Here is an 11,648-nt window from a genome sequence, read left to right on the forward strand (position 1 = left end):
CCTTGGAAGAAGGGTAACCAGGTGACAAATTTTCTGATGACACTATTAAGGATATAGCAAAACAAGGGCCAACTCTTAGGAACATCAGAGGCAACTCATGTGATTCAGGGTCTTAGCAATAAAACAACAGATGAAATTTTGTTTTTATAAACCTATGGTAAAATAAGTCCTACTTTTCCATATAAAGGGATGGTCTCTGAGCTGTCAATTAAGTAAGAGATCTTGGAGTTATGATGGAAAATTCCATGAAAACATCAGCACTCTGGCAGTCAAAAAGGCAAATCAACCATTAGGAATTAAAAGGAAAAAAAAGTATATTATTATGTCACTCAGTAAACAGATGACTGACCCACACCATACACGTCACAGGTTCTTGTACCCCCATGTCCAGGAGGAGATCGCTGAATTGGGAAAGGTTCAGAGGAGGGCAAGAACAACCAAGAGTATGGACCAATAAGGAAGCACTTCAGTTACTTCAATTCAGAAAATAAACATCTATAGTGCTGGATGATAAAATCATCTTTAGAATGGCAATGACGGGCAGGGGCAGCCAGTTCACTGTCACTTCCATTATAACTGAGGCACTAAATATTGCTAGAAAGAGGAAGTTTGAAAGGAAAGAAAAGAAGGTAATCTTTCCTAAAGCAACATCGTTAGGGTGGGATGCCCTGTAGTAAAAAAGTGAAATACTGAAAGCTTATATATGTTCATCAGGAATCTATGCAAGCCCCTGTTAGAAAAACATAACAAAGCTATTAAATACACAGGAATCACAGCTGGGTGAGGAACTTTCAGATCACTGGATGGTGGTGAAACACTCTTTCCTTTTCTTATAGAAAAGAATCCTTTCTTTTACGAGAACACAAAATAATAAAGCAAACTCCTTTGACAGAAGTTTTCCTCTTTCATTTCTATAATTCTGTATTTTTCTCTTTTTCTTTCAAATTTCATGAAGATACAGATAAAATTGTATATTTTCATTATATCTTTGCCTGTCAGAAATTGTTCTGATCTTGAAAAAAGTCTAGAAAATTCCGGAATGAAGGGGGGGGGGGAATAGACATTTGAATATTTCTTTTCAATATTTCCTTGCTTTTCATTTTTTAGATTTATTATCAAAAAAGGAGAGTAATGAAGGAGAAATATAAATTTGGATTTTCAGCAGTACAATTTTCCAAAGAAACACGACAAAAATTAAAATTCTAAATAAAGTAAGAACACGTTAATTTCAGATTTCCCATTAAAATGTTCCTGTGCAATAATAGTAATGTTTTCTCATAAAAACTATTTCTAAATGAAGATTAATTTTCTAGCAGGGTATGCTTGCATTTGATAAGTTAATATTTGAATAAAAATCCTGGCAAAATTTATCATTTTGCCATCTTTTTGTACGGTTTTTACATGCAGTTTATACATTTTTACCTTTTTTTTTTACTTATTTTTCAAAAAGTCTATTGCATCCTCTTTTATCATTAAGGTTTATATAGCCTTATGTACACATATTCTGCAAATAAACATATTTTGCAAATATCATAATAAATTGATAATGACATTTAAAATAATTCTTTTTTTGCTACATCATTTGTGAAACATCCAAAAAAAGGCAATCCTGCAGTCACTTAAAACTGACACCTTGCACAAATGCTAGTGAGGGTCTTTTGGGCCATGGGCTCATAAGGGGGGAACAATGAGGGAAATAGTTTGATGCCTACATCGTTTTCCAATAAATGTGCTCAAAATGTAAGCGAGCAGACTGGAAAGGAAAAACTTTAACTCATTCTGACCTTTTGCATTATGGAGTTGCACTTATTTGTTTGACCATCAGCCCTGTTGAACACACGCTAAACTAAAAATGCCTGGTTTTCAATCAGGTATTTATTTCTTCTGAGAAAAGTAGTAAACAGCATGTTTTATTCTTATATAATGAGGATGACATGTTTATCTGAGTATTGTAAAACCTTCTTTTAACATCTAAGACCTGACCATCTCACATTATCATCAGATAGTTTAATGTAAATAAGACCAAATAGAGAGTAAAGACTGAATAAAGACTCAGAACAGTTCTCCATGGCGAAGGGCACCTGCACATTGCCACTTTCTCTAAGAGTGAACCATCTGCAAGGAGATCATCATGAGTGACTGGTTTTCTATCTGGCACTTTTCAGTGAACAGTCATATTGATGTATTTGATCTATGAGTTGTGCTGAGATTGACTATTTGATGGAATACTCATAGCAACCATTTTTCTGTTTGTTATTAAAGGTTAGTGACAGGTCATCCACACCACATGGTCTTGTTTCTGTACCCTAATTGGATCATCGAATCTTGCCAGTTTCTTTCTACCTTCATCAAAATCAAATTGTGTTTTATTCTTTAATAAATTAATCCTGATTGCACTTCTCTAATCATAATGAATAATTACAGGAATAAAATTTAGCTCAAAGAGTTGTTTATGCAGCATGAATATATAAGATGTATCAAATTCAAACTGACATTTGAAATTTTTGAAAAATATTTGTGAATATTTTTCTTAAATTGTCAGAAAATACCAGCATGGATGATTGATATCAATAAATAATAGACATCTGAACAATAAGGATGGTATTTGGGAGTTAGTATACGGAAAACATATTTTACAAAACTGATCTTGCAACAATCATAGAATTGTAGAATTTAGGTTGGAAAAGTCCTTTAGGATCGTTGAGTTCAACTGCAAATGTAAAGCTGCCAAGTCCACCACTACACCATGTCCTTAAGTACCACATCTACACGTCCTTTTAATACCTCCAGGGATGGTGACTCTACCACTTCCCTGGGCAGACTATTCCAATGCTTGCCAACCCTTTCGGTGAAGAAACATTTACTAATATCCAATTCAAACCTCCCCTGATGCAACTTGAAGCCGTTTCTTCTTGTCCTATCACCTGTTGCTTGGGAGAAGAGACCGACCCCCACCTCACTATAACCTCCTTTCAGGTAGTTGTAGAAAGCAATAAGGTCTCCCCTCAGCCTCTTTTTCTTCAGACTATGAAGGAATGTACTTAAGCTCCAGGACTCTTGGGAAGTAGATCATTCAGAGTAGGTGTTCTTAAAGGAAATGTGTGAACTAAGGTGAAATTATTTATAATTCAGACTAACTATGGTTGAAGTCTGAATCCACAACAATCGGCAACGTGTGTTTGAAAAGTACATAGTAAAACTCAATGGATATCAAGGCGGTTACTGGGTCTTGGCCAGCAGCTTAGAAACATGTTCTCCAGATAAGCGCAAGTATCCCAGGACAAAGATCCTTTACAAAACCAGTGCTCAGCTTGTGACCGGTTGTTTTTTCTCTAAGGATAATCACTTAGAGCTGTTAGGAGGTTCAGATACAGCTGTCTGGACTTCTTTGAAATCAAATAGTCTTCGAAAAATTTCTGCCTCTGTATCAGAGTTTGCAGAAATACATCATGTTTTCCTCATTTGACATTGCTATGAGTTATTTGAGAGAAGAGCTTGGTGAAATATGAAAAGGCAACAGCAAATTCCCATGCTAGGTGTCAGCAGCATAAATTAGATCTATTTGTACTTCTGCAACTTAGTTAGTTATGCCAATTTAAATGGCACGCTTTTATTCTAAAGTATACATTAATGAACTGCTCCAAGGAGTAAGCATATCAGAAATCCTTACTCGGTACACAAACGCAGTAATGACCAACACTGAGCTATAGTCAAATCTCACACCACTCTGCAGAAAACTCTGCGGGGAAAACTGAGCTCTTTGGCACAACTCAAAGAATATACCTGTAGGTAGGCCAAGCTAAGAAGCAAATCCAATCTAAAAAGCCATGGACAGAGATTGCTCTTCCACCGCGTTCCCTTTAGACTATGTCAGTCCAACCCAGAGCCTTACACTGCACCTTGCAGCGGGAGCGTGGCCAAGTTGATGGTGGAACACCACTCTCTCAAACCACGCTTGATACATGATTCAAAGCCATCCAGGCAAAGCATTGCACAAAATCCTGTGAAGATTGTATCTCGGTGTGACAAAGGGAAGGATTATTGTAGCAGGGTCCATATCTGAGAGAGGCAGTCACAATCTTCCGAGAAAGCACAAAGGACAAAAAGAAATCTGTGGAAATCAGATCAGCCTATTTATTTGACCTGTGGAGGCACGGGCCTTTTCTACATGACAAAACACACTCTAATTTAGTGGGAAATGTATTTATTTTAATTATGCTATTTGCAAATTTTCTGCAGGATTACCGTAAAAGTAATGAGGTTATGTTATTACAAGATATCTATCATAACACTCTGCTATTAAACCATTTTACTACTTCTGTGTAGATTACAAAGCAGCAAGTAGTGGAACGTAGTTAAAATATTACAGTTCTCCTGTAGATGAAATACTGTACAAAGGGCACAGTAGCCTTTATTCCAGTAGCCTGATTACCCACAAGTATGATGTGTAACAAATCACTGGCAGGAAGGATTACTTGGAAGAGAGCGAACTACTATTTTATCAATCATTTCTTTTAAAAACACAAAGTAGTGTATTAGAGTCACATTTGATGGCTCTGTGCGCCGACTAAATTCCTGTTTAAAATGTTGTATTTTTCTTTGACCTTAGTATTCGGTAGGCACGTACAGTTCAGTTTCTTGTAAAAACAAAATACCAGAAAATAATCCAAGAAGAAAATCTCTGTCAAACTCAGATTCGTATGATTATTTTATGTTGTACCTATGAAGGATGTCAGTTGACTTATACTTTAACTCATTTTAAAGAAAAATACCAAGAATGAAGACAAAAAGAAAACAAGATTAAGTTGAAAGTAATACATTAACTAGATCCTGACTGTGAAAGACTCTAAGCCTAATAGTGAAAATTAAAGATTTTGCTCATGGAAAAAATGTTTTATGTGTGTGAGAACAAAAAACTAATGCGGAGGCCAGGAACTGGGAGATTTCTTGCACTGGTTTGCAAATGACAGATTATACATAAAACCTAAGCAAGCATCAGAGGTTTTTAATGACAAAGCTTAATACTGAAAATAATGGCAGCTAATGCTAAGCACATTTTCTCTTTGAAAATATACATTTGGCTCTTCATTTCTACTTTAATATTGTACCTTGAGCCTTCTATCAGTTTGTAAGCTCCTACCAGGACTCTAAAATTATCTTCACAATCAGAAGCTTTGAAGCCTCGCGGTAAAACTGCAAGCACCTGTATAAAACCAAAAGGTCTTATAAATTTAGGTTATGTATTCACACATATTTTGTATTTGTTGTATTTAAAGATAAATGACAGTTGCATTTAGACAAGTGAAGAACACCTTTTTAGAACAAGTAAAATTCAAAATGCCAAGGTAAGACAAGATAAAATTAAAGATCCTTATAAATATCTACCTACGTGCACATCAGTGCTGCCCTCCAGACTGGACTCCAGTACGTTGCGTTTGTTAATCTGCAGAAATGCTGCTCTGACTCCTTCAGCAGCCTTTCTTCAAGCCTCCTGCAAAGCCCCGCTCTGTGTGCTCCCTGCTTGTCTCAACAGTGGACAAACTCCTTGCTGTCCTCCAAACACTTGGCCCAGCTCATGGCTCTCCACTGAAAAGGCAGTCCCCAGCCCTGGCCAGTTCGTTCTGGAGGGAACATGACACAGTAGCATCCACAAGTAAAGCAACTACCATCAGTCATAGTGAGCCAGGAAAAAAACAAACAAACAAACAAACAAAGAAACAAAAAAAAACCACCAGACTTTTATCTAAGGCCATTAAAGATGAAATATTAATCTAGAATTTCAATGCAGTTTTAGAATTCAGAAAAAATATTTTTGAAATAAAGTAACATCTTAGAAAAACTCCTGACTAGGTATCTGTCAGGTCTGTTCAAAATCAGAATTGGTATTAGCTTACACTAAAAGAAATCAAACTGAAATAACTAGAGGTGGTGATAGCCTAGAATCATGCATTACATTAAGCATAAGTATCCTTAAATTTGTATTAAATTCCATTTAAATGTCATCAAACCAAGATGAAGGAAGTAGTATATGATTAATTGTTTCATTTAAATAGTAAAAGTAAGTTTTATTTTCCTACGGTGTGGTGAGGTGATGTGGACTTTTTTGTATGTTGCACAGAAATATTACATCCTGTACAATTTTCTTGGAAAGGTTTTACATTATATACATTTCACTTTATATTTTCAAAGGTATTAAGGAAATCTCAAAAATTAATTTGTATATAACTCAAATTCTTTCTCTGCTATTCATACCTTGCTGCTGCTACTACTCAATTACATAATTGTAATTGAGCTTTTTGTTACTTAATATATAGGAAATCAGAAATGAAAAACAAATACTTTGGGGTAATTAATTAGTTCGTTTGTATTAACAAAAAAAGCTACAGTTGAGACCTCAAGACGCTAATTCCAAAATAATCAAATTCTCATCTGTTGAAAATTCACTCAAGTCAACCTACCAACGTCCCTAGAGTTTTCCCCAAATTAAAATGAATGTAGTAGCTGGCCTTATATCTCCATGCCTAATTTAGTGTTTATGGCATTCAGTCTGAGAATATTTTGGTATGGTTACTAAGTTTTCCACTAATCGAAACAAGAATGCCAACCCTTCAGACATGTATCCTTACAGATATCTCTATAAGCACATATAACACCTTCCTGTCACAAGGTAGTAGCGCTTTGTAAACTAGATGCCTAGAGTTAGGCTCCTAAATCCACAGTAAGAAAGCTAGTGCTTTGTGGCTATGCCTGAAAATCACACTGCAATCAATGCAAACTCACCTTCTTATAAATTTTTTATCTCATCCATGTGCTTGTGTATGGATTTAGAACTCTTTCTTTAGGAGACAAGGTTGGATCACTTTGGGTTATTATTTTTGTTTGATCCTTCTTAATCATGAGAACATGATTTCTGCAATATGGAACAGTTTGGTCAACACACTTTAAACTTCCTCCTGCAGATTCAGATTACAGTTTCAAATTATTCTTTGAGCCCTTGAACATCTGCAAGGAATGCTTAAAAATTGTAAGAGAAAATGGAAAAGATGTCTTTTGAATTTTTTCCTTTCTTCAGTCATGAAAGACAAGACTGTTACAGAATTGGACAATTCTGAAATCAGACTTCTGTAGAAAGCAGTCATCTGCTTCCTCAAAGAAGGTTGTTGTATGATGTCGCATGCTACAACACTGTACTTGCATGCTGTTAATATCTGTATCTCCCGCGCAAATATTTCACACGGGAATAAATTCTGATAACAGTTTCATGTCTTTTAAATGGACAAGTTGCCATTTTTTGATGAAAAAAAAGATGCAGAAGAAATGTCTCTTATTTGTAATTATCATTTTTAATTTGAAATTTCTTTTCTTCATGTGGCTTACAGTACTGAGACTTCTATCAGTGTTTTGCTATCCAAGAACAGTGTGGCTTCAAAAAAGCCCCTGGAACTCCTGTTGGGATATTATAATTACTTATTCCAAATCTTCGGTTAGATTCTTCATAACATGGTGTTATCTTGTCAATCGTTTAAAACAAATGAGACCAAGCCAAATGGTTTGTGTTTATTTGTCATTAAAGCACTCTTGAATATTTTGCTGATAAGGAAACGCATGTGAAGAGTTATTAAATCAGCTGTTCTTTGACGTAGCCATAGTCCAAACTCTGCAGAACTTCAAATAGTTCTTGAACTGCAAAGCCTTTTTACAAACTTACACTAATGGGGAAACAAAAACCCCAAAGATTTAAGCATACAAACCACAATCCATTTCTTCCTCCAGATTCACTGATTCAATTCTATCAGATACACAGATGTGAAGCTGAATTTGCATGGTGATGTTAATTAGTAAATTAGTTACAATTAGCAAATATATCATGAAAATTTGGCATCAAAGAGATTATAAAACAGAGGTTTTGCAAAGCCTTTGGTGTTACAGTGAATATATGGAACCGAGCTCCTAATTTTAGGAAAAAAATCAAACTGGGCACTTATTGCTCCACTGTCACACCAGGACATGATCTAATTTACCTTGTTACAAAAATCTTTTGTGCACAGTATTTAAACATTTCCACTGGGAGAATATTTATGAAAGGTTGTTACCACTAGCATCTCCAGAACTGAAGTTACCTTTAATTTCACTTAGGCATATTTTGAGTGCAACTTCTTGCTCTAGGCCGTACTTTGGCTGTTGTGATGTAGTTTTACTCGCTTCTTTGCTAAGGCCCATGATGACAGGCTTCTTCCTTTAGTTTTTAACCTCAACATCCTCCCCCTTGTGTTCATTGTCCATTTATACTACCCATGTTTCGCTTTGACTTCATTCTCCCCTTCTTTCCTTCCTCTTCCTTCTGCCTTTATTTTTCTATTTAGACTGCATGCCACTCAGACCCTCCCTGATTTTCTCTAACTTTGATTTTGTAAGTCACTGCTTATGAAATGGAGTGTTGTTCTCCATTGTCCTTGATGCATTTAATTGAGAAAATGTTACTTTATTGCAAGTGTCAGATAAAACGAACACCACTTCAGCCTAAATATCAGGACTCACTTTTGAGCTGCAGGAGGACTGCACATCAGGCCTAAGGTTACCAAGCAGAGTACACAACAACACTGGTACTCTCATCATTACACAATAGTGGTTCACTTCAGCCAAGATCTTCAGATCTTCTTAACATACAAATATGCTACTTCAACAAAAAAGGGGGGAAAAAAATCAGACTAATCATAAATTTGAGAAAAACTGAGATGATGCGTCAATCAACATGGAGAAGAACATGCTGGCCCTTCCACTAAACACAGTGAGACCGAGCTGTTTGTTGCTTGTTAGTTCACTCACATTCAAATTATTTCGAATGACTGTGCCAGCGTTGATGAAGAGGTAGCTTCCTGCATTCATAGAAATAGGGGAGTTTTCTGCCAGTTTTCTGCCACACTAAGCAAATATGGAATCAGTGTCAGATCAGACTACAGCGCAGACTAAAACTGTACAAGGCTGTTGTGCTGAACAGACGCAAGATTTTGACATAGTATAGAAAGCACATCTGCCAGCTGGAGAAGTTCCACCAGAGGCACCTATGTGTCTTGCTCTGAGTCAGATGCTACACTAAGCTGACCAGTGATGAATTCCTGCAGCGTATCCACATGGAAGGCCCAGGTGTAATGGGCTGGACATATGGCTTGGATCAATGATGTACATATGTTCAAGTACCTCCTATGCAGGGAACTGGAGTGTGGAAAGAGGAAGCAATGGTGATCCAAGAAAGCGCTTCTAGGACACCCTAAAGGCAGGATTGATTGAGTGCAACCTTCCGGCCAAATCTTTTGAGTTCTTTGCCAGAAAGAGACAGCAATGGAGCATCAAGGTGAGGGAAGGCATAGGCCTCTTTGAACAAAAACAGATGCCGTTGGGCAGGAAAAGCATGTGGGGAAAAAGAAAAATGAAAAAAGATTGTGTCAGCAACAGCAGCAGCAATAGATCACTCCATGCAGATAGTGAGTGGCATGGTGACAAGCGTGGTAAAAAGTAGTTATCCTGCACAGGCCTCTACAAGCTTTGTTTGCACCCTCTGAGTTTGACTCACCCATCAGCTGAAAAAGACCACCTCCCTTCACTTTGAGGGACACACTGTGAGTGATTCAACAGTTTTGCACATATGAAAAATATCTGGGGTGGGTTGTTTGGGTTTGGGGTTTTTCTGCTTTCACTTTGAAAAATTTGAAGCCAAATTCAAAGAAATATTGAAATGAATTCAACTCAGAAAAGCAAAACTTTCTTTATTCTGCTAAATTAATCATGAAAATTCAAGCATTTTATCTTAATAATTCCTTTTTTCTTCTTTCATTTTGCTAATCTTGTCAAGAACTCTGATCTCTCTCTGTTATTCTGGTAGCCTTCTCATCGTAAAATATGACATCTGCCAGCTTTTCAGCAGCCTGGGTATACCAACTAACTGCTGATTCTAATGACATCCATACCTTCTACCTTTGTTCCAGGTGGGAGTCTTATCAGAAGTCACGGAGGGAATGAGAAGGGAAGCTGACCTACCTCAGAGACCCCTGCAGTTCAGGACAGAAGTAGCCTGGAGAGGGTTACATAGCTTTGTCTGTTCTTGCAAATTCTGAGGACATGACTAGGACCCAGCTCTATAAAACAATGCATGTGCCTTAAGTGCTCCCTCATGCATCCATGTAACTGCATGCACCTAAATCCTCAGGCCTTTATCTAAGGCTGTAACGACCCAGTTTGTCCCACTACTGACTGTAAAAGGAGCTCAGGGCGATTATCTCAGACTTTGATGTCTGACAGTAACATATCAAACATCAGACAAAAAGGCTGTGGGGATCTGAACTTTTTAAAGTGGGGCTTCCTAGACTTCCACAGTCCTGCTGTGTGTACCAAAAGCTTGGCAGGACGCAGCGCTTAGTCAGAGGTCATAAATTTAGCAATGAGTTACTGGAAGTTGCGCAGGTACCGCTTACCTTCTCAGTCTGCATTTTAGAAAATTAGGAGTGGCATCTCTCTCCATCTGTTTTTGGAAGGAATGGCTCAGTTGATAATGCCAACCTGTGCTTCGTGTTGCAGATCCTCATTTGCTGTTGGCCGTTACAGGCCTGACACATCACTCGGCAGAGTACCTCCCCGCACAAGACAAAAGACTCTTTTCTCTCTTACGTGTTCCAGGACAGTTTTTGGATCTGCTCACTGGCTGCGGTGAGGGCCAGTCTGAGGTGTCTAACCATCCCCCTACATTGTACAGAAAAATTTGACACCAGACTGAAGGCTGTTAAACCTCCTTCAACTCCTTCAGGGATCTAGCAGCAAAACTAGCTTATTTTCACAATCATCATCAGCATTCACGTCTGATGAGAAGTTCCCTTCGGAGAAGCTGAAAGATCCAAAAAGGAAAGATGTATTCAAAACTTTTGCATTTTTATTTTTTCTTTTGGGAAAGAAAGGCAGTGTTCAGTTCTGAGAATAGCTGGTCTTTAGCAAACTGCAGGTGACAGCTTTGCAGTTTTCTGGCTCATCTATGCAGTCAGCAAGTCTCCTAGTTTTATATCCCTACACCATCTGATCCTTGTAAGCCCATATATCTCTTCAGGGCATGAAAGCCCATTGAGATGAAGTTACTGATTAAATGAACAACAGCAATAGGAAAAACTACAGCGTTACAATGGGATTTGAAGGAGAAAAGAAACGTTGAGTAAATACCATTTCACTTGCCTGTGATGCTCATCTTTACTGCAAACAGGTAAGTCTAAGCTCAGTAACCACGACAGAGAAACAAATGTCTAAGAAGTAGTGTCAGATGACTACCTACCTACTTTTCCTCTCTTTGTTATTCTTACTCACAAATTTTTATGAAAGCATTGTGCTACAATTTCTGTCTCCACCATATAACAGAGAAAAACAAACAGAATTTTAATATTACTTGAATAATAGAAAGCTTTTCTCAAAAACCGTATAGTCAAAGGCAAAGCAACCCCAAGTATTATATACAGAAAGTTAAAAAGCAGATGAGACCACCTAATTTACAAAGTGCATCAGGAGAAAATCAGTATGCTACTTTCTAACATCCTTTCCTAAAGCTGTAACTGGTCACACTTACCAAGTTGGGTAAAGCATCCTTGTTCAAAGACAAAATCTAAGCTTTATGC

The sequence above is a fragment of the Chroicocephalus ridibundus genome, chromosome 2 (genome assembly GCF_963924245.1).
Source record: "Chroicocephalus ridibundus chromosome 2, bChrRid1.1, whole genome shotgun sequence".
Lineage (NCBI taxonomy): Eukaryota > Metazoa > Chordata > Aves > Charadriiformes > Laridae > Chroicocephalus > Chroicocephalus ridibundus.